Source organism: Lycorma delicatula, chromosome 2, assembly GCF_047948215.1.
Source record: "Lycorma delicatula isolate Av1 chromosome 2, ASM4794821v1, whole genome shotgun sequence".
Taxonomy (NCBI): Eukaryota; Metazoa; Arthropoda; class Insecta; order Hemiptera; family Fulgoridae; genus Lycorma; species Lycorma delicatula.
In genome coordinates, this window is record NC_134456.1 from 186,977,751 (window position 1) to 187,000,789 (window position 23,039).

The 23,039-nt window shown below is 31.2% G+C and overlaps 1 protein-coding gene across 1 annotated transcript in view; it reads right to left on the reverse strand.

The window, feature by feature from the left end:
- mtgo (miles to go) overlaps positions 1-23,039 on the reverse strand; it is a 570,373-nt gene that overhangs the window by 539,566 nt on the left and 7,768 nt on the right. The window contains exon 2 of the mRNA XM_075356873.1: positions 15,519-15,579. The gene's annotated coding sequence lies outside the window, so the exon portion shown is untranslated. The remainder of the gene's footprint in view (positions 1-15,518; positions 15,580-23,039) is intronic.

Consider the following 23,039-nt stretch of genomic DNA (forward strand, 5'->3'; position numbering starts at 1 on the left):
AAAACGGGAGGACATAAATTGATTTCTAAGGACAACAATTTTGCAATTTGGGATATATAGGGTAAACCGAAAGAAAAGCAGAAATACAATAAAGGAGCGAGCATTTGGTTCAATTAAATATAGAAAACTAACAAATCGGCCGAAGCCCAACTCTGGCTCAATACCGGTCACTAAATTTACTTAAAGGAACCAAAGTTTTAAAAAGTTCATAAAATAAACAAATTTGGCCAGTTGGGAAAATTACCTAGTTAAAAATGATGTATAGAAATTTCATTGTTGAGAAAGGTTAGGGCCTAATATGTGATAAAATTTTAGAATTTTAAATTTATTAAACACAAATTTTTTAAAAGTTTTTAGAAGTAAATTTTTTTTAAATTTACTTTAATGATTATTTTTTGCTCAATTATGTATTATAAATGATTTATATTTTTGCTCAATTATACTTTTGAAACTAACTTCACGCTTTCGACCCGAATTATCAAAATAGCTACTTCATAATTTTTAATCGACAGTTTTTTTTTTATTCAATTTTATAAATATAGGAAATAAATACTTTCCATAATATTTCCAAGTATTTTATTTTTAACAATCAAATGACTGGCTGTCGAATTTTTATGATTCTCTTTTCAAAAACCTTTTGAGCAATTTCACTATACAATAACTATTTAACATTTCTTTCTTTCAGTGAGTAAACTAGGATACGAGAAAAACTATTAGAATTACAAGTGAAACAAAATAATGTCATCCTATGCAAACCGGTTGATAAAACTATCCCGTCTTTAAACGACCACTTGTCAGAAGAAAACATAATTATTTTTAACTAAGATAAAATGGAAACAATACGGTTTATTTCAGATAAAGTGTGGATATTAAATAAAAGAAAAAAGGTTCAGCTGTAAGACTACTGGAAAGAGAAAGTGCAAATTAGATTTTGATAAATTTATAGTTTTACTATCTTGACCTTTCGTGGCAATCACGAGTAAACGATATTTCTTAAATTTACAGAATAAATCACTAAAAAAAAAAAAACAATTCTTTAGAAGTAATAGATAATATAAACTGCAAGATCTGTTATGATAAAAATGTTCAGAATGTCGGAAATACAAACTGTAATAAGGTTTTCGATAGAAAACTACGTATAAAAATACAATCCGTACATGATTTTTTTTTAATGTAAAAAATAATTAAAATGCACCGTGTAAAAAATAAATAAATGCAATAAGAATGTAGCTTTCCGTATCTTTTTCTTGTAATTTGGTGAATGCAATAAGTTAAACGAATATACTCTAGCAATGGAAGAGTTGGATGACATCATTCTGGCCAGACGACTGGTGGCTCAAGGCTGAAGCCGCATTCCGAGAGGACTGCTGCGGTGGAGTGGTTGTTGGCATTCTTTCTTTACACTCTTTTACCGGATTACCTCACTTGACAGCTCTACACTACCCTGCTTTTATGAGTAGAAGTTAAACCAGAGGCTTCTAGTCTTAAATCTTCATGGAATAACAAAGAACGCTATCAAACTAATTCTTGGAACTAATAACTAGGTACATAAAATCGTTATTAATAAACCTCATACGTATATATTAATTTTCATATGTAAATCAGAATAAACGTTCTGTTTGTTTGTACCGAAGGACTAAGGAACAACCGCACCAATCAGACCGATTATTTTACTGAAATATTTGTTAAATTTAACCCAGGTCCGTTAAAATTAAATTACTCTACAATTCATTGAATAGCTTTCAAAATCATGCATAATTTCTTACTAACAATAATACAGGATGAAATCGAAAAATATGGGCTGTTGCTTTGATGTCATTTTTATGAAAATGAAAAAGTCTCAGCAATCAATTAACAGACAACGCAATTTAGATAAAGCTACAAAAAATACAACACTAGACTACCTATGAAAATGTGATTTTCTATTAAATAGCTGACATTTTTATAGAACAAATTTTGAAAAATGATTACCAAAATGCAATTCAGTCTTTTTTTCGAAATTTCATTAGCAGGAACAATGCGGCTATATCTTAACTGAGTTTGGTTTACTAAGCACTCGGAAGTATGCTACACGAAAAAACTTTGAAATACAAAACGGCCCTTACTGTTCAGCAAGTTACTGGGGTGGGGTTATTCGGATATGTTGCTGTGTTTTCACTTGAAAGGACATCCCCCTTTTTTACAAAAATACGTTTTCCCATTTATTCGCTTAGGATGCACTTTAAAAAGATGTATTTTAGCAGAAAAATACGGCCGAAAATACGACTTGAAGAAATATAGAAGCTTTATTTTCGAATTGGAACGAGCTATTTTTTTTAATGGTTCAATGATTAACCAGTTGAAGTTGTATTTAATGAAAAATTTCCATGTGATGAAAACTAGAGTAAAACTTTCATAGAACGATTTTAGAAATGTCAAATTGGAATTCCTTACCTGATTTTACGGAAACATTTTGTGATTTATTCGCTGGGGATATGTTTGGGTAAAAAAATTTCAGGAAACAAGAATTAAAGAGTAATTAGAAAACATAATCTTACAATATATAAAACCAATGTAGTAATAAAAAATATATATATACATATACATATATTGGATTTTAATCCTAAAAGACCGATGAAAAAATTCCTATTAAATATGAAAATAAATGCACAGTTTCAGAACAGACCATACAGAGAACTATTAAAAAAAATGTATTCCTATTTTTAGTTCTAACGCAGTATCCCTAAGGACATACTGCATTACATGCTATGACGTCAATAGAAAACCGTATTTCTAAATGTTTAAAAGATCGTGCATAAAAATATGATCTTATTTCAAAAACAAATGTTATTTATTTATCATATTATTTATCAAGGGAATTAATTGAAGGAGTATAATAAAAATTATAACAGTACTCCTGCAAAAAACTGGTAGACTGAATACGATAGGAAAACAAAATATCCAAGAAGTTGAAAAATTTGTTAATTTGTATAATTACAAGGCATTGATAAAGTAAACAAAAGTAAAATGGCACAGAATAAGAGAAACTTTATATCATTTATATGTTTAGAAATAAAAAAAAACAAATTTACTTCAAGGATTTGTACGGAGTGCAAAGCTTTGTGCCATAACCAAAACCAAGTAGATCCGTGTAGAACCATGCGATCTGACATGAAACCCAAGTCAATCCTGAAATTTGGTATAGCCATACTCAAGAACACAAGTAGTTCATATCAATTACTAAGGAAATTGAGGAATCAAGTGGTTTTCCAATGCTTTTTAAACAGAACCAAACATACTATTGGACATTAGTATGCAGAGTTTATCGAATTGCCGATTTTCAACTCTACAAATTGCCCTTATAAAGCAGCTTTACCCAGCGAAATGTGGATGTCAAGAATAACCACAAAGAAAACCTATAAATGGGTACAAAAGAGTGCTGAAAATTAGGCGCGTTGAAAGAACACGAAATGAGAGTTTAAAAAAGAAAATGGTGAAAACAGAAGTTGGCGACAGACTTTTGTAAATGGAAGAACTTGATTACTGAGCATGAATTAAGTTATCAAGTTTACGATAAGTATTGATAGAGAGAAAAACACCTTGCTTGTTTAATTACATCAAAATAAAATTGACACAAATTTCAAATATTTAAAATGTAACAAAATGTTGTATTATTTTTCCTTATTAATGCGTTTTTTTTTAAGTTCATTTAATTTTATTTAAAATATGGTTGGACGTAACCGCTATTTGCAAGAAACGCTAAATGCGATAAAACTTCATCAAAATAATACGAAAATACGAAAAAAAAGTTTTTTAAAAGAGACTAATACAATAACGTGAGGTAAGGATTTAAGAAATCCAGGAAAAAGTAAATACCAGTTTAACTAAAGAATTAGCATAAAAAAATAACATCGGCTGTCAAATAAGTCTGCCGAACAACGATCACGACGACTTTAATGTTCACAATAATTGACCGCTGCACGGAACCACATTGTCAGAGATTACCAAATAAAGCACTCAACGAAAGAAATAGTTTCTTACCAACTACGAACGAAATAGTAATGAGGAATACAACTTTTAAATTACCAATTATCGTCTTAATACCTTGTATTTAAAAGTAGGAGAATTTTTTAAAAATATATAACATACGCACGATGACAAACAATTAAAAAACTCTTCAAACATCAATAAAGAGCATGCAATTCTTTTTTTTCAAAGTATTTTTTGTAGCTTCCACTCAGCAGGTTACCTGGAAAAAAATTAACTAAGAGAAATTTTCTGTGCAAAATAAAAAATAATCATCGTATTAGAAAAGTTTGGCAAAAACTAAGGTGATACGGCAAAAAATTATATACGAGTTTTATTATTAAGAAAGGTAAACTTTAGTTAATAATAATAATATTTTATTATTTATTCCGGAATACAGAAATCTGTAAACACAAAATTATAAAAAAATTTATAATTAAGGTAAAATAATTAATTATAAATATTAATAGTTACGAAAAACAGATAAATTATATACAGGTGTCTCATAAGTTTCCGTACAAAGGAAAAATAAACACTTTTTTAGGAAAACCATTTTTATGCACTTATTATTTATTTTTATATATGAAAAAATATGGAATACTACAATAAAATGTTAAAAACTCATGCTCTAATTACGTATTTAATAATTACATAATTTTGAAGTAAACATTGATCTAAAACAACGGTCGATGTCCTTAATGCACAAATTAATATATCAGGTGTTTTATTACTAACATTATATTTCCCTAATTTAAACAATACATGCAATAAAATTGACTGAAGACAAACTGAAAGACGGTGACTACAAAAAAAATTAAAAATAAAACTCATTGCATTAACTTACAAAATACTCCAACATGTTTAGTGGTCATACAGTTCAGTAAATCAATGAGAATGAAATTTCAAAAACGTATTTAGTAAAAAATTATCAAATATGGTAATATGAAAATGCAAATTTCGTAGCATATTTGCATTTCGTAGCATATGCCTTAAAAAAATTCTGACCAGACGATTCGAATCCGGAATCTTCAAAGTAAAAGACTGAGCTATGGAGCTTGAATTAATATTTACCACGGGTAATTTTGTTGAAAACATCGATTAAGTTAAGCGGTATCGGAGCGATAAGCTGTAAATACCGGTACAGATTTTACCAGTACGTAATAATAAAACGGAATTTTTAGCGTGCATATGAAATATTAGTTTTAATATAATTCATGTCTTTTGTAAAATACTTAATTTGTTCTAATTAATGATATCTAAAACACACACGGTAATAGAGACATTGTACTGTAATAATGTAGTGTTATTTAAACGCAGTAAATGAATGAATGAAACTGATAATTTTGTTGATTCTGATTTATTTTATTTACTGAAAGAACACTCAACAATATAAACTGTTTTCCTTGTTTACTAAAATAATATTGTATTTAGATAAATCATTTTACAGCAATTTCATAACATTGAATTATTCAATGAATTATGAATAATTCTATCTCATCAGTCTTTTTATGTACTTTCTATTCTGGGCCAACTTTTGAGCTCCATACACGTTCGACGTCATCAATTATCTGTTGCTTTCTTTATTGATTTTACACTTTAAATTATTTCTAAAAACAAACTGATTAATCCTAGTTCCTTAATATTCGATCAACTGAACTTATCCTTTTTTTACAACTTGCAACAAGCAAATAAATACTTTTACACAAGTACTGGACCGGATTAAAAGCGTCTGGAGTCGTCTTTATTACGAAAACCTTTTGTACTTGTAATGGACATTTTAGGGGTCTTACACCAATAACATAAAACGAAGACTGATTGCTGGAATGTGTGATCAGGTGAAATGACATCTATTCTTCGACCATTTTAAACGAAACTCGGTAAACCCTACACAAACTGGATGGCAACACGGCACACGAGATTACATCATCTGATAAAATAAGAAGCCGTCTTTGATCCATGTTTGTGAGCTGAATTTTTACGGCTCGGTTAGAAATACCGGATGATTTGATTAAAAAATTGTTTAAGAAATCCTGTATTTCGAACGTTGTCGATGGAAGTGAGGACGATTATTTTTGTTAAATGATTACGACTCGAGGACTGGACAGAAATTAAGGTAAATAAATACCTACTACAGAGTGAGCAACATAAAACTGAACCCATAATGAAACCACTACCCAACGCTATTTACGAAAGACTCAGACACTAGCGCATGTATACGACTAGTGGATGTATATGGTACTACTGATAGTTACTGTCGTTTGTCAGATGGTTACGTTCAGTGCAGCATACATTTTGTTGCAGTGCAGTATTATGAATGCAGTTGTTTCTGCGTAACCCACCGGGTTGGTCTAGTGGTTAATGCGTCTTCCCAAATCAGCTGATTTGGAAGTCGAGAGTTACAGCGTTCAAGTCCTAGTAAAGCCAGTTATTTTTACATGGATTTGAATACTAGATCGTGGATACCGGTATTCTTTGGTGGTTGGGTTTCAATTAACCACACATCTCAGGAATGGTCGAACTGAGAATGTACAAGACTACACTTCATTCACACTCATACATATCATCCTCATTCATCCTCTGAAGAATTATCTAAACGGTAGTTACCGGTGGCTAAACAGGGAAAAGAAAGAAAAGTTGTTTCTGCGTAAAATGCCTTATTGAATCCAGGATAGGATAGTTATAGTTGAGGGGTATATTCGTTCTGGATCGTTTGAAGAATCTATCACGTCAAGTATTCGTAGACAAATTTCCGAATGCCTGTATCCCAGCGAAGAGTAGCATACACGATTTAGTTAAAAAATGACATACAACAGATATGATTTCAAATGCGAAACGAAATAGGCAACCTTCCGTAAGGACTCAACAGGCCACTGTCGATATTGAAAGGAGAATTACTGCCAGTCCAAAATAATCACTACGCAAGTTATCCCAACAATCTGGTGTTAAAAACATATCTTGTCGTAAAATTCTTCACGAATTAAAACTGAAACCATACCGCGTTACAACTGTGCAACAACTGAAAGAGACAAACAAACCGAAACGTCTTGATTATTGCAACTGGCTTCTCGAAAACACTGTTGGTGGACAGATAGAGTTGTCTAGTTGCGATTTTGTCCTTTGGGATTATTTAAAGGAGGGAGTTTATACATCTAATTCCCACAATATTGATGAACTGAAGGTGAACATTCAACAAGAAATTTCCTCAATATATCTAACAAAAGAGTGTATCGCTTCCCAGAGTGGTCATTTTTAACAGCTTTTATAACAATATGGTAAATAAATGCAACATTTAAAAACATTTCTATGTTTTTCTTATTTAATTTATCCGTATAATTCATAAAATTTCATTACAACATAACCAACCACCCGATTCTGCAACGGTTACGTTATGCGTTCAGTTTTATGTTACCTGTATAATTTCTACGCTTTTAATTAAATATTTACAAAATATTTGATTTACTAACATTATGCAAATAAATACTATTATACGTTCAATCTTCTATAGTGATAATGTTAATAAAATACAAAAAAGTAACAATATTCTTTTTTTACTTTTTTTCAAATCTATATGGCATATGGTTCATGAGGTTATACGGTATTCTCTAAAAGTGATACTACAAATTATGCCCTAAAAGTCATTATTATGAATTCCTCTTACTCATTCCAAAATCAACTTTATAAAATAAAATCAGTTTCAATTTTAGGGAGCACTGTACGGTTCGGATTTAAAATATTGTTTTATTTTCCGTTCAGTCCCAAAAAGTGTTTATGCGCTCTACTAGTATGTTTATTGTAAATATAGTACCGATAAGGAATTTTTTCGAATCATAATGTTCATTTTTTCCGCCTTCATCCAGCAGTTCTTTCATTATCCACAAAGTATCTTTCGCTAATCAATTTCTTTTCGACTGTACCAGTTTACGAAAAGCATCCTCTCCAGATTTAATTACTTCTCTTTTTAAATCTATCCATTCGTTTTACATAGATTTATTTCTTATTTTTATTTATTAATTAATTAAATTTTTTTCTAATGTGTCTAGTTAAATATTCCAAATTTCTGAGTAAATATATATATACTCAAACATAACTTAAACTTGGCATAATTTTGGGAAAAAAATCCGGAATTCAAAAATGTAAGTCAGTGTCATGTAGATGTAAATATGTTTCTGCATTGGATAATAAGCTAATTAAACCAGATTATTGCTGGTCTGGATCTGTAGATCTACTAATATTTTCTTTTTTTCATTTACTATTTTCCAGTCAATTCAGAAGTACAGGGATGATTGGATTTTGACCGATTTCAATAATTAAACATAAGAGCGAAAGTCAATTAAAGAATATTTTTAGTTAACAAAATGTCTTAAATTGTGCGCAAACTGACATGCAATTTTACTAGTCAGTATGTATGATTATGAAATTATAGTAGGCTTAAATCTAATGAATTGTTTCATACTATCTGATAAAGATATCACGAACTGTTTTCTTATTATTATCCAAAAGAGTTGTAATGATTTATGTTTTGTAATAAATGCTACTCCGTTATAGGTTTTATGAAATTTAATGGTACTTCGTGAGTACCATTCTTACATTAAAATAATAACTAAACCTTACAACGAAAATATGAAACTAGACACCAAATGATTAAGAGGACTTTTTACTGAATACAGAAAAAAAATTAAAGACTTTTAATAATTTCCTTTTTTAATCCTTTTTGTTTTTGGTCGGGATAAAACTCATAATATTTTGATGGTTTAGGCCTGTTGTTAGGATTAGGAGCACTTGAGATCTTAACAGGGGACCTTTTCACTTAGTTAAGTCTGAGGGACTCAAGTAGAGCTGAGATTCTCAGAAGAAAGAAAATCGTTTTCGGAATTACAAACATCTTAGATTTAAATTTTTGATTTTAGATTTATTTAGAGGTGAAATAATTAAAATAATTGCAAATAAAGATTATTTAATACAATGTAGAAATATGAATATGCAAAATAACTTCATAATAAAAGTAGGCATAATTCTAGATGGCGTCCCATTATAAATTTATACAAATCAGATTGATATTTTAGTTTAAAAATTATATATATATCATTAGGGAACGTAATAAATATATATATAAAAAATAACACGTCGTGAGCCATTCATAATAAACGCCCAACAAAGCTACTTAAGAGAAATTGATGAAAATTTGTAAACATATCCTACTTACACTTCACGTACACCAAGAAAGGATAATTTCAAATTCCGAGTTTATAAGGTTAAAATGGAGTAATACCGAATGACATTTACTATTACTTTCCCGTCTATATAGAGCTATAGTAGAACTATAACGCTATAAGGGAAAGTTTTGTAATCGGTCCAATTTAGACATAAGGGTTCTCAGCGGAGTTTTTCGTTTTGACACCTAAGGAACCCAAAAAACCAGATGGAAATTTTCCTGATGTTAACGTTCATACGTGCGTGTTCGGTATTGGCCTCTAAATCACCTTATGTAGTCTTAGGTTTGAGATTTCGCCTAATTAATTAAGGTCATATTTTTATTAGGCACATCTTTTAACAATTAAAAAATAACAATATTTGCAAAAACGTTTTTTGTAAAATCGCATCCCCATCCCAAAAAATGGTCTAAACTACTGCTATGTTGTGACATCAAAGGTGAGCGATAGAATTAAATAAATGAATAACATTAAAATGTAAAAAACTGACAGGGTCTCGAACTCAATCGACCGGTTACCTCGTGCGTTAATCCTCGCGGCTACACCAGTCTGTCGACCGTAAAAGCGAATTTGTTCTATGTAAGTTGTGAAATTACATTAGTTTATTTATTAGTATACAGTCGCCGCTAGAACCGCCACACCAGCACGAATTAAATACGGTATGCGCACGCGCTTTAGTTAGAATCATTGAATTAAATAAACGCAAAAATATTATAATTAAATAAAATGATATTTTAAATTAAGTTGTGTATGTAAGTCGTGCATCAGAAACAAAACACTGTTGTAGGATTTTCTCGGAACGCGGCTTTAGCCGCGTGAAGTCCTACAACTGTGTTGTCTGCTTTTTGTTAATTTCTCGTTAACAAATGAAGATATAAACTTGATTTTTGGTGTGCGTAGTCGTCAAGAGAATATCTAAAAAGAAATTTTTAGATTTTCTGAATTATACCTTCAAAGGAGTGAAGGAAGATAAAAAAACAACAAAAAAAACGACTGCAAATTTTCCCTATTTCCGATAATACTAAACGAGATATTCAGTAGATTTGGGCTTGAAAATACTCTTCAGATACCTAAAAACCATTTTCGGATTTTTTTGTATTTCAACTTTTTAAGGTGTGCGATGGTGTACAGCGCGGCGACTCAAACGACACAGTCACCGCCACTGTTACTGTATGTACAACGTGACTAGCTGCACCTGCCTCCGGTTACTTGACTAAAAAAACATAAATTACAAAAAATGACCACGACGGGAAACGCAACCACTATATATTTGTTAATTCTGGTATATGTAATTGGTGTGATATATATATATATATATATATATATATATATATATATAATAATTAATATCATCTTAGCAAAAAAGTCTTATTGTTGTAAAACTTTCCCAGTTGCATTCAATCTGATGGATGAAAAGGAACTACCCTATTTGCCCTTATCAGACAAGAAAATACCTCTGTTCGAGTTACATAAAATTTGATAGCATTAGTGATCCATATACACGAATAGCCATATCATATTTCAGTATTCTACCATCACCCATTCCAGATATTAGATCCAATAATCTCTCTGAATACATATACATAACATTTTTCAGTTCTAACACGAAATATCAAGAGATTTAAAAACAGATTACCCATATTTAGCCTTATAGCGTAGTTATACACTACGCTTGTACTACAGCAGTACGTTATTACTCGATTAATTACAATATTATTACTACATTATTTTAACCATACGATTATAAAAATATTATTGGTATAACACTTATATAAACGAATACCTTCCAGAGGTGTAAAATACAACTTCATCCCTTCGAAGTTGTATTTTTGGGACGCCAGTTTCTTACTGGCGTCCCAAATTATGAAGTTTTGAAGGGCGGACATAAAAATAACCGCATAATCCTTTTGAGTACTATGAGTTCATATGAATTTTCAATCTGGTTAACTCATTAAAATTGTTTTCAATTTAGTGAATAATGCTAACACTATGAAGCATAAGTTAAAAATCGTAATCAATATTAAAACAGTGTCATAAGATTTTATATTTTCTAAAATTGAAAGATCTGAATTCAGTCAACAAAAAAAAATACTTTGGTAAAAAGATGGGATAATGTCGCAAACTACATCAAAAAAAAATTTTTCGAGAATCGAATAAAGTAAATTTGTCAAACTTGGAGGAAATTTTCTTCACATATATACTTCACCAAGTGAATTAAATCGTACAAGCCTGATCCCAAAACTATTTAAAATTAGGACACGTTTCAAAATGTAATTATAAACAGGAATTTCAAATGTAAATTTTTTTCGAACAATAGAGAAATATCATAAAATGTGATCCAGCCAATCAATTCGACGTTAATCGCTCATTACTTTGTTATAGCACTCCCTTCAATGCTATGTTTCACGCATTCAAATGAAATTCAATCGTTGAAAAAACTCATTAAATAAAATTAAAAAATTATTATTATAATAAAGTTATCGGTATGAAATTAAAAGAATATCAGTTCTTAAAATTTATTTTGTTATTTATTTATTTATGTGAATTATTCTATTGTTTGATAATAATAATAGTTCATCAGATATTCATTCTTTAAATGGTCTACCAACGGTCTACCATTTTAACGTTCATAATCTAAAAATTGTAAAAAAGAAAAACAGTATAAAATGCAGACTGAAAAAATGTACTTAACTAATAAATATTAAAAGAATCCAAATTATTTCTGTATTACGTTGCTTCATTTTTTCTTACCCCATGATTTTCTACTTTACGACAAAAAAGCAAAACAAAATTATTATTTTTTGCACAAAATTTGCTGGAATTCCATAAAAAATAAAATCCTAATAAATTTTTTCGCTGTTGATAATGGAGACTGTAATTTAAAGAATGATGGAGGTTAAGTAAAGAATCTTAATGGTATTATGTATAATGTTAAGCAGTATAATAAAAAAACAGCGTAACAAAAAAGGACGAGTGACAAAATACAATCAAAAAATATGGATTTACGATTAATTTATACGTTTATTATAGAAATACGAGATAAAAGAGTCCAATCAGGCAAAAGCCGAGGTTAACCGCTTATCTTAATATTTCTCCATTCCACCAGCGCTCAGTTTCACGCCATGATAATAAAATTCATTCATTATAATTTTATTTTCTTAGTATATAGAACTGATGGAATGCAATTAAAATTTTATAGTTTTCATAATTTTTTCGTCATTAATCGTTTATTAGCAATATTTTATTTATATGCAGGTTGTTTTATCGAACGGTGCAGTTTTGTAACAACTATTAATTCAAATAAGAATGGGGTAAAAAGTTTGTTAAAATACATTCATTGATACGATGTTCGTAACTAATCAGAAATTATGGCAAATTTAATGTTCTTTTCACAGAAATGTGAGATAATGGAATCCCGTCTAATCAAAAATATAGGTTAACCACTTATTTCTCTCTCAGTAATTGTATTCCACTATTTTTAACAAAAAAAAAAAGAAGAAACTGACAAAAAAATTGTAATACTTTCCTGGCATTGAGTATTTATTCTTATGTAGTGGAAAAAGAAATGCATTTGAAAAAAGTTACAAAATTTTTTTTTTTTGGAGTACGGGTAATTTATAATAAAGTTTGCCTGTAAAATTATTATATGTTTTATTAAACCAAAAAGTTATAAAAATTCAAAAAATTGGTATCTTTTTATTCTTTCTGTTGTCCCATCTTATTAAATCACCTTCAGAGAATTTTTTTAAAATTTATCAACGTTTACTATGTTAAATGGAAAAAACTAAAAATAATCCACTAAAAAAACGTACAACTAATAAAGAGTTAACTAAGATTTATTTTTTTGGGGTGAAGGTGAATTATGATGAAATTTTATTGTAATATTATTACTAAAAGTTTATAATTTGAAACTTTTTATACTATCAAAAATTTAATAAAATCCAAAAAAGGTTTTAAAAAACTTAAAAAATCGATATTTTTAAACTTTGATGGGCTCTCCCACACCAAGGTATTTGTTTGCTCGCATGCATTACTACTAAGTCTAGGAAGACATTTAAAATATATGTAATAAATTAAAATGTAGCTTTTTTGATATTTGGGAAAGGAGGTATTTGGGGCAACTTTTTCTTGAAAAATGGTAAGATAGTACATGCGCGTAAGTACTGAGCTTAATATGAAGCGGGGTAATGTTTGCAAAATTTTTAGAAAATTGACCCCCAAAACCTCCCTTCACTTCCTGGAAATACTGACTCCACCAAATTTTACCCACAAGCTGTCCAATATGCACGAGTCTATATACAAAATTTCATCAAAATCTGTTTATCCAGTCAAAAGTTATTAATATTCAAACACGCCAACGCACTTACATACGTACATATGAACATTCTCTCCCACCTAATTTGTTTTTTGGGATCCCTAGGTCATGAAACGTCGAAAAATGCAAAACACCATACCCCATTTTTAGACCGATATCCTTCTTGCAGCATAACTCTAAATCAACAGCTACGAACCCAGTAAAGTAAAAATCAAATGTTTTTCTTCTATTAATGTAATGCAATATAAGTTAATACATTTCATAATTTTTTTTTCGCTCATTTATTTGTTTAACACAGGACGCTGTAGTAGCTAACTACTGTCAAGTTCTTTGCATATAAATTTTAAGGAATGTCGCAGTACAAAATTATAATTTATGAACTAAATCGATTTTTTGAAAGAAAAGAAATATCAGATACCAATATTAATCAAATTTTCCTTTTAAAAAAAGCGCAAAGTTTCTCAGTTTTGCAAATTCCTTATAACTATTTTTTCAATTTTCTCATGAATGATGGCGAAATTGTTCATAAATTTACTAATACACTTTTTCTACAAAAACAAAGTAAATACATTAAAGAATTATTATCATTTCATCGCCGATATTTAGGTCAAAATAGTTTTTAAAAACTTTACTAAGAAAAAAAGTATAATTCTAGAGAGAGTTTCACTTTTTAAAAGCGATATCCGAATAAATTCTTAACAAGAATGAACAAAAATCTAATTTATGAATTATCGTTGACGACATACAACAAACACTGAAAGTTTCGGCCCCCGAAAGTATCGATGGACCGACCGTTCCCGTTTTATGTGTCTTATAATGATTTTTAATCAGACAATAAAAATATAATTTCGGTTGCAGTTTTCAAATCGTAATCTTTTATATTTTCTCTACAACTTTTTTTTTCTTTTTAAATAGCATCGATTGCTCTAGTCATTAACAAAAAGAAAACAACTTATCCTATCTGTGTGACGAAAGAATAACACTGAAGAATATTTCTCAGTATAAAAGTGCGGTTACGTTTAAACATTAATTTTAATTAATTTATTTATCGATCGATCGAAATGCTACTACGATCGGGTTATTCCTTTAACATCTGGTTATAATATTGTTTTATTAATAAGTATACTTTTATTTTTTTGACCTAAAAATTTTAATTATTAGATTAACTGTAATTTTTATTAAAATGTTAAAATTATTTTATTAACCCCGTATTTTCTTGCGTAAATCTGTAAAGATGATTTACCTCAATCGATGAAGGGGTTAATAAATCATCGGTCTTGGAGGGGCACCAATGAATGAGTTTTTTGCCTCATCTTGAGAACCTTTTTTGAAGTCTGTTGAAAATTAACATCGTACTTTAAAGTGGATTTTAACCCGGTGCTGCAGCATCCCGGAACGACTAGTCGTTTAGCAGTACAATTTAACTACTTTTAGTCGGGGGAATTTTCATTATGCTCTTGAAGAAATTTATTATACTAAATGTAGAAAAGCGCTAATTTTCTCAACGTTTTTTACTCGGTTTACATTAAACAATACTTCAATGTTAATAACAATGAGCTAGAAGTAATTATTTGCAATAACTTTCGTTAAAACATGTATTTACAATGATTTCACTAAAAGTAAAACAGTGTAATTAAACATCAGGATAAACAAAGTTTGTCGCACTAAATTATAAATATGTTTAAATTATACGTATGCGATAGCCTATCTGACGTTACAATCCTTATAAACGTTTCTAATTTCATAATAGCTGAAAAACTTCGTGAGAAATTCATCATATACTAAGAAATAAAGGTTTAAATCGCTTAATAATCAACGAAATAAAGAAAAAAAATCTTTTCATTAAAATCAATTTATTGTATTAATACATAAAGAAAACGTCGGTTAGACAAATATAAATAAATGTGAACAGTTAAAAATTAATTATATTTAATTCATTTGGAATTTCGTTTATTTTTACTTAAGAAAAAACCAATCCTAAAACTTACCACAACGGAAGGATAAAGAGATGTTTCAAAGGTCCATCAAAATACCGTACAGCACTACTTCCTGAACAAAAAAGAGAAATTACTTTACGTAACGATACTCTTAATTTAATTTACAATATAACTACACCAATGACCACCACCAATAAAACTCAACAGAATAGTATACCAAAACCAAAGATTTTAACGAATTTACGGACAGTCATAACTGAACCCCACCAATTTTGGATTAAAGGTTTGTAGTGCGGCACGATACAATATATCCTAAAAAAGATTCCTGCACTTTAAAATTATCTCATAACAATAAACATTTTTTCGTTGCTAATTTACGGCATCGAGATACAATACAAGTTAAATTTACAAGATAAATAGTCTTAAATAAGTAAAACTACATGACTAAAAAGTAAAACTTAAAACTACAGACACTATATTAACAGATTATTAAAAACTTACGTTAGCAGTAAGAAACTCAAAAAAATTTAGTCGAGTTTGTAATATTTCAGAAGAAAACAAAATAAAAATTTATTTTTTCAAATATATTTTAAAACACAATAAAAAACTGTACGTATGATGGTGAAGAAATAGCAAAATAATGGGACCCAGTTAACTGAAATTCAATAACAATTAATTCAATTAATGTATATAGCGAGTTACGATACAACTTATCTATGAATCACGTCAATTCTACATCCTTAAACATTCCTAATGAAAAACAGTATAAAATACAGACTGAAAAAATTACTCGACTAATAAATATTAAATATATGTTTTTCAAGATTTTAATTTTAATCGTAAAAGCTAAAAGGCGAAATCCAAATTTTTTCTGGATTACGTTGTTGAAAGAACGTAATCCAAAAAATAAAATAGCGATCGTTATTTTTTTGAACCGCTGTAGTATTGTAGATCAGGGCACGGTGCCGGAGGACCCACGGCACGCTGAGTTTTGAGTTAACACAATTCCTGGCGGGTCATGGGGGATTCAGGTCTTATTTGTATAAGGACTTAGTATAAGGGCTCGATCTATCTGAAAATTGTCCGGAGTGCGAGGTGGAAGAGACCCCCCAACATGTATTCTTTTTGTGCCTGCGATTCGCCATATAGTGTAGAGATGCTCGGCAACCTGACACGTGAGCTCATGTTTCGCCCTGAAGATACCCTACGAATCCTATTACAAGGTGAGGCACAATGGAAGACTGTGGAAAGATTCGTCAGGACGGTCATGAGGAAGTTGCAAGTATATGAAGAGTCCCGCAGAGCCGGCGCGCGGGGGGGCGCGGGCGGGGGGCGGACAGGTTCTCGGCTGATTGCCTAGGGGGTTCCCCGTACGTGTGGGGGTCGCCTGGGTGCGATGAGGCCGGGGACACTCTGCTCGTGCGTCTAATGGTGGTCACTGGTAAGTGGTATGACTATTTGATATTCTGTCTCGACTGCTGTGTGGGTGTGTAACGTGTGGGTGTTGTGAATGTTAGAAGCTTTGTTCTGTTTTCTACAGGGTTCTTGTGTGATGTCGGTTTTTGTAATTGACTTGCTGTATGTGTTGCTTCCAGCGGTGTTATTTGTGTGGTGTGTGACATTTGTTGGTTTGTTATGACTATGTGCGTGTGTTTGGGCGATTCCCCCTTTTTCTGATGAAATGTTTTTATAAGCAGTCCCAGGAAGGGGGAAACCAGGGGTGAAGGTTTAGTCGGTAGTGTGCAGGTATACATACGCTCTTGGTTATAACTGGCTGAACCAGTTAGCCAGCCCGACAATGCTTAGGCGCCCGTAAATGGGGTTCCTCCACCTCTTTAAAAAAAAAGTATTGTACATCAATACTGATCATGTGCTATTTCTGATGGAAATGAGAATAGTTTTAAAGAAGGTGAGAAAGCGAAACCAGTTAAAAAATGGAACTTAGAAAATTTAAGAAACTGGTTGAAGAAACAACGGTTGAAAAACTAGTTAAGGCGATTAAAACTCGATATAATGATCGACTGTTTAGTAGATAATCTAGAAGATAACAAAAAATTATATCGGTTCAATAAAAATAAAAAATGTATTTTAAAAACTTATTTCCGCAACTAACAGTGCCTTTGGTTCTATTCAGTTTAAATGAATCGCAGTTCAAAATCCAACAAAGTTTATATGCAATTCTGTTTGTTTGATTTAATCACTTAATAGCAACACACCCGATTGATATCAAGTCTAATTGTGACATTTTCATTCTGACTGGGATCAATAGGTGTACAGTTCAGGTACAATTTCTCATTACTTTATCACTCGCGTACTTTCTTTCTCTGTAGAGACCTACCACACAAGTACCGATTAAATAAGACAAATCATTAGGTAATAAGCAATTCAGATGAACGAATAATAAATTATTAATTAGGAAAAACTAATTTTCTAGATATGATCCCCGGAGTAAGAATTTGTCATCTTTCGGCTATTTATTTCCCTGTTTAGCCTCAGGGAATCACCGTCATTACTTACTTGAGGATGATATATATGAATGCAAGTGAGGTGTAGTCTTATACGTTCTCAGGTCGACCACTGCTGAGATGTGTGGTTAATTGAAACCCAATCACCAAAGAACACCGGTATTCACGATCTAGTATTCAAATCCGTATAAAAGTAACTGTCTTTACTAGGATCTGAAAGTTGGAACTCTCGACTTCGAAATCAGCTGATTTGCGAAGACGCGTTCACCACTAGACCAACCCGTTGGGTATCGTTCGCCTGGTTAACTTTTCTCACTTACCTAAAAAAAAAATTAGCGTAACTTGTTCAAGGTAAAAACAAACAGGAACATCCATCCAAAGTTTCTTAGCATTCTTTCGAGAGACACCTCCTGATTGCTCACTTACAGAAGAAAGCTTTATCATCACTAACGTCATCATCATAATATTCTAATAGTATCACATAATTAATAAGGATAATTTGTAACATTTTTAAAATGATTTTTGGAATTTTAATTTTTTTTTACTTCTTTCTTCTTTGTAAAACATCAATGCATTAATTACCTTCAAGAGCCAAGAAACAATGGCATAATCAATTTCCTGCGAGTAAACCTCCAGAACTCGAAGGAATACAAAGGACTGTAACTACAATTATTTTCATATTTCAACAGCAAATAAGACTGTCAAATCCTATGGGAATACAAATTGGATTAATGCTGCAGAATGTATCACAAAACTACCTTATCTGAATTACCAACCGCAGATCTTCCATAAGGCAGTAAAACTAAAATTATTTTTACATTTAAACGTCTTCGGATAGATTCATTATTAATTTTCTTTGTACAATCAAAAATCAACATGTTTCCAAGAATATTTCTGTATTAACAACGGATAATGATTTGTAGGACTTAAAACTTTCAGTCCGGTACGTAATAGATCACTTTCGTACATCTATTTGAGATTAACAGCTTTCTTCTTCTTCTATATGTTATAAACAACGACAACGCACAATTAAAAATGTAATTGAAATATATACAAAAGACAGATATAACAATAAATTTCGCAAAATTTTCCCGAAACGTTTTATAAACGGTCTTTATAATTGAATACAATGGTATTACAATCGATGAGCTTTATAATTCATATCTAGTAGGCCACAACACTCTAGTAATGAACAGAACTTATACAGTCTCAAAAGAAATAGATAAATATTAAGAAAGAAATGTATTAATGAACCACACTATACTCTATAAAGATTTATTGCAATTTATGATCCAAGAGTAAATAAAAAATTTAAAGCAAACCGTTTAAATTTAAATAGATATTACAGAAGTTTTAGTAATCTTAATTATTTAAGATAACTCTAACGAATATAAGCTACCGAAGGTTAACAACTTTCTGCTTCTCAAACTACCTTCCACGATCAACATTGCAAAAAAATTGTAAAAAAAAAAAGTGCGTTAATACAGATTTGATTACATATTCAACGGATGCACAAGCATGACTGGATCTATTTAGAGTAATTTATTCCCTCTCAGAAGTCGGCGATCGGACCCTCAGGCTCGAGCAGGTTACAGCCTTTCTACAAACCAGACGAAGGCAAAAACATCTTTAATTTGTAATAAAAATTTTTTACCTTTGTAAATAAATTGTTTAAGAATGTTTCATGTTTGTGCAATAATTCAACAGTAAAAATGGTGGTCGATGGAAGGGACATAGTCACAACATTACGTTGTTGCCGATATTCAGAAAAAAATTGACGGTTCTCAACTCATTTAACATATACGTGAAAAAAATTAAAATAACCACATAGCATTTACACTTGTGTAAACAATTTATTTATATATAATGAACGGTAACTGTTAATGACGATAAAGATTACGATACGATTAGTTACACAGAAAACTCGCAAGACGTAATAAATATGTGTGAATAAAAGATTAACATACAACAGAAAGCAAAATAAACAGCTAGCTAGATTAATGAAAAAATACTTAACTAAGAACTTCGCTATCGGGAAAGTAAGACACAGTCAAGAAATTTTAGATCTAGCAGAGCGTGATATAAACAATGATATAAGTTCTTATTTTAACCAAATTATATAATTGTAAGTTTTGAAATGTTTATATATATATATATATATATATATATATATACAGGGTCATTCACGGGAACCGGATGTTTTTAAAATAATCATAAAAAATTGAATATTTACTTTAAAAAAGTTTTATTGGTACTGAAACACTTGTTAAATCAAAGCATTTGTCATTTACTCATGAACGAAAAATTATGTCCGACAAGCGATGTCCATTTTGGGCAATACATTGTCGTAGCCTTTCACGGTAACTGGCCTCAATCAATTCTTTGCAGCATGTCAACATCAATCTAGGTGACGTGATGACCAATTGCGATCTTTAGGTCCTCCAATGTACGCGGTTTATTGCCGTAAAGACGCGATTTCAGAAACCCCTACAGAAAAAAATCACAACTACTCAAGTCGGGGGACCGAGGGGGCCAAGGAATGTTGCCGAATCTGGAAACGATCCGTCCCGGAAACAAGTTACGGAGAACAGCCATCGTTGCCCTCGCTGTAGCTCCATCCTGCTGGAATAACACATTTTGAAAATCGATTCCCCGTTTTCGTAACTCAGGGATGAAAAACGTACTCAACATCGCAATGTAACGATCAGCTATTACAGTTACGGCAGCGTCATTTTCTTCAAAAAAATATGGTCCAATAACACCGACCTTTCCTACCGCACACCAGACAGTCACCTTTGGGCTATGAAGTGGTCTCTCGTGAAGTTGATGCGGGTTTCTTTCTGCCCAATACCGGCTGTTTGTTGACGAGCCATTCAGATGAAAATGGGCTTCGTCATTCATTAACAATAACAAATTTTCATTTTCTTCAAAACGGTAAGCATTTGTCGACAAAATTGTAATCGCTGCGTGAAATCTTGCTCGTTTAACTGCTGCACGACGGCTATCTTGTAAGGATGGAAATGCAGGTCTGTATGAAGAATTCGTCTTGCCGTACTTGTGCTCATTTGAAGCCCTGCTGAATGCCTCTGAATAGAGCGGCGTGGGCTTCTGACAATGGCTTCCCTTACACGTTCGATGTTCTCCGGAGTGCTAGCAGTTCGTCGGGGACCCGGTGGTTTTTTCTTCAATATTGAACCGCTTGTTCGATGGTTGTTTACCCATCGCAATATTGTGTTACGAGAAGGGACACTTTCATTACGATGGATATTAAAGTGACGGCGAAAATCTCGCTGAACAGCAGTTACGGATTCGTCATTTCGCACAAAACTGTCATACGCGTACAGGCGTTGGTCTAGCGTCCACGGCTCCATCTCAACGACCAAAATGTAAATGCTATGAACAAAGGAAACGTCAGACACCAGCCACGTGCCCCTCCCACCACGAACGCCCGAGTACAACCCACTTCAAAAAATTCCGGTTCCCGTGAATGATCCTGTATATATATATATTTTTTTAATTTAAAATACGTAGTTAATTTGTTTCTTGAATTTTTTTTTCAGTATCAACATTTTTTTGTTCTGTTTAATATTTTTTCTACCACGTTTTAGTTAAAGCCGAATTTTTAGTCAGACTTACGCCAATTCTGTCAAAATTAAATGACCCACAAACTTTATTCTCTAGTCTTTATATTCCCATCTAAAGGGGAAAAAAAATCATATTTTTACGTCAAAAAGTAAATAAAATCACTAATTAAGCCCCTAATTTCTATCGCAAGGATTCGGAACAGCCTCATTTCACAGTTTGAACAGAAAACAAGGCGAAATATTTCACTAATGTAATTCGAATCGTTTCCGGGGCGATGTTTATACAAACATTTTTCTTTATTTTCACCACTAGAATATTCTGCATTTATCGTATAATCTGTAAGCTTAATAGCAATCAGATCATCTCAGGTATGTTTAAATGTACAGGTAATGACAGTTAAATCTTCAAAATTGTCCCTCATCAATATCCCTCAGCTAAGCAATTATTATTACTTTATTTACATCATACGATTATTCCGCACTTTACTCTAAACAATAAATTATTATCAGATGAATTTCTGGGTTAAAAAACTACATAAATTACTGTTGGGTGTTAAATTTACAGCATGTGACCAGAAAGGAAAAGGGTGTATTTTGATAGCATGTCGTACTGACATTCCGTACTGAACGGAAAAATTAGCATTATTTAACTAACATTTGATACATTTTAAATGCACAAATGTATAATTTACTAGGCTCGACTTCTCCCTTTTCGATTAATTAAATTTGTAAATTTAATTTTAAAATAATCTATTTATTTATTAATAACAACAGTAAATCTAATACTTCTACTTCACATCACACTATACACCAAACAACCTGTTTTCTTTACAAATTCAAGTTTTAATTTTAAGTTCATACGTCTCTTACATACCAAACGTTTACTTAGATTGTAAATATCTAAAATTCTCATCTCGCAGCAATTCCCCTTATTATCTTTCATTTTCGTATTCCTCCAGCAGATATCATCAGCGATGCTAAAGAAACACATAATGTGATTCTAGTGAACCGCCTGGTACAGGTGGACCCTACAGTGCGACTTCCTGATAATCTACGTAAATATTACATATATATATATATATACATAACGTATAGGAATACTGTTAAGAAAGTCACTGGATTACCAGGTGCAGTTATCAATAGTGATTGTATCATGTGCTATTGCTGATGGAAATGAGAATAGTTTAAAAGAAGGTGAGAAAGAGAAAGTAGTTAAGAAATGGAACTTACAAAAATTGGAGAAATTGATTGAAGAAACAACGGTTTAAAAACTAGTTAAGGCGATTAGAGAAACCAAAAAAGCAAACTGAAAACAGTGAGAAGACCTGGATGGGAATAAAATTGATAAAATTAAAATCAATAAAAGCGTGTTGCGGAAATGCAACAAAAAGTTCTGATCTAATTATTTTTACTATACTGTACATTATAATTTTTATTGGTCTTTTAGTGAGTTATGCTAACCTATTTAATACAGTTAATTTATGCTCCACTTCAAAACATGCCACGGACCAACATTTTAAATA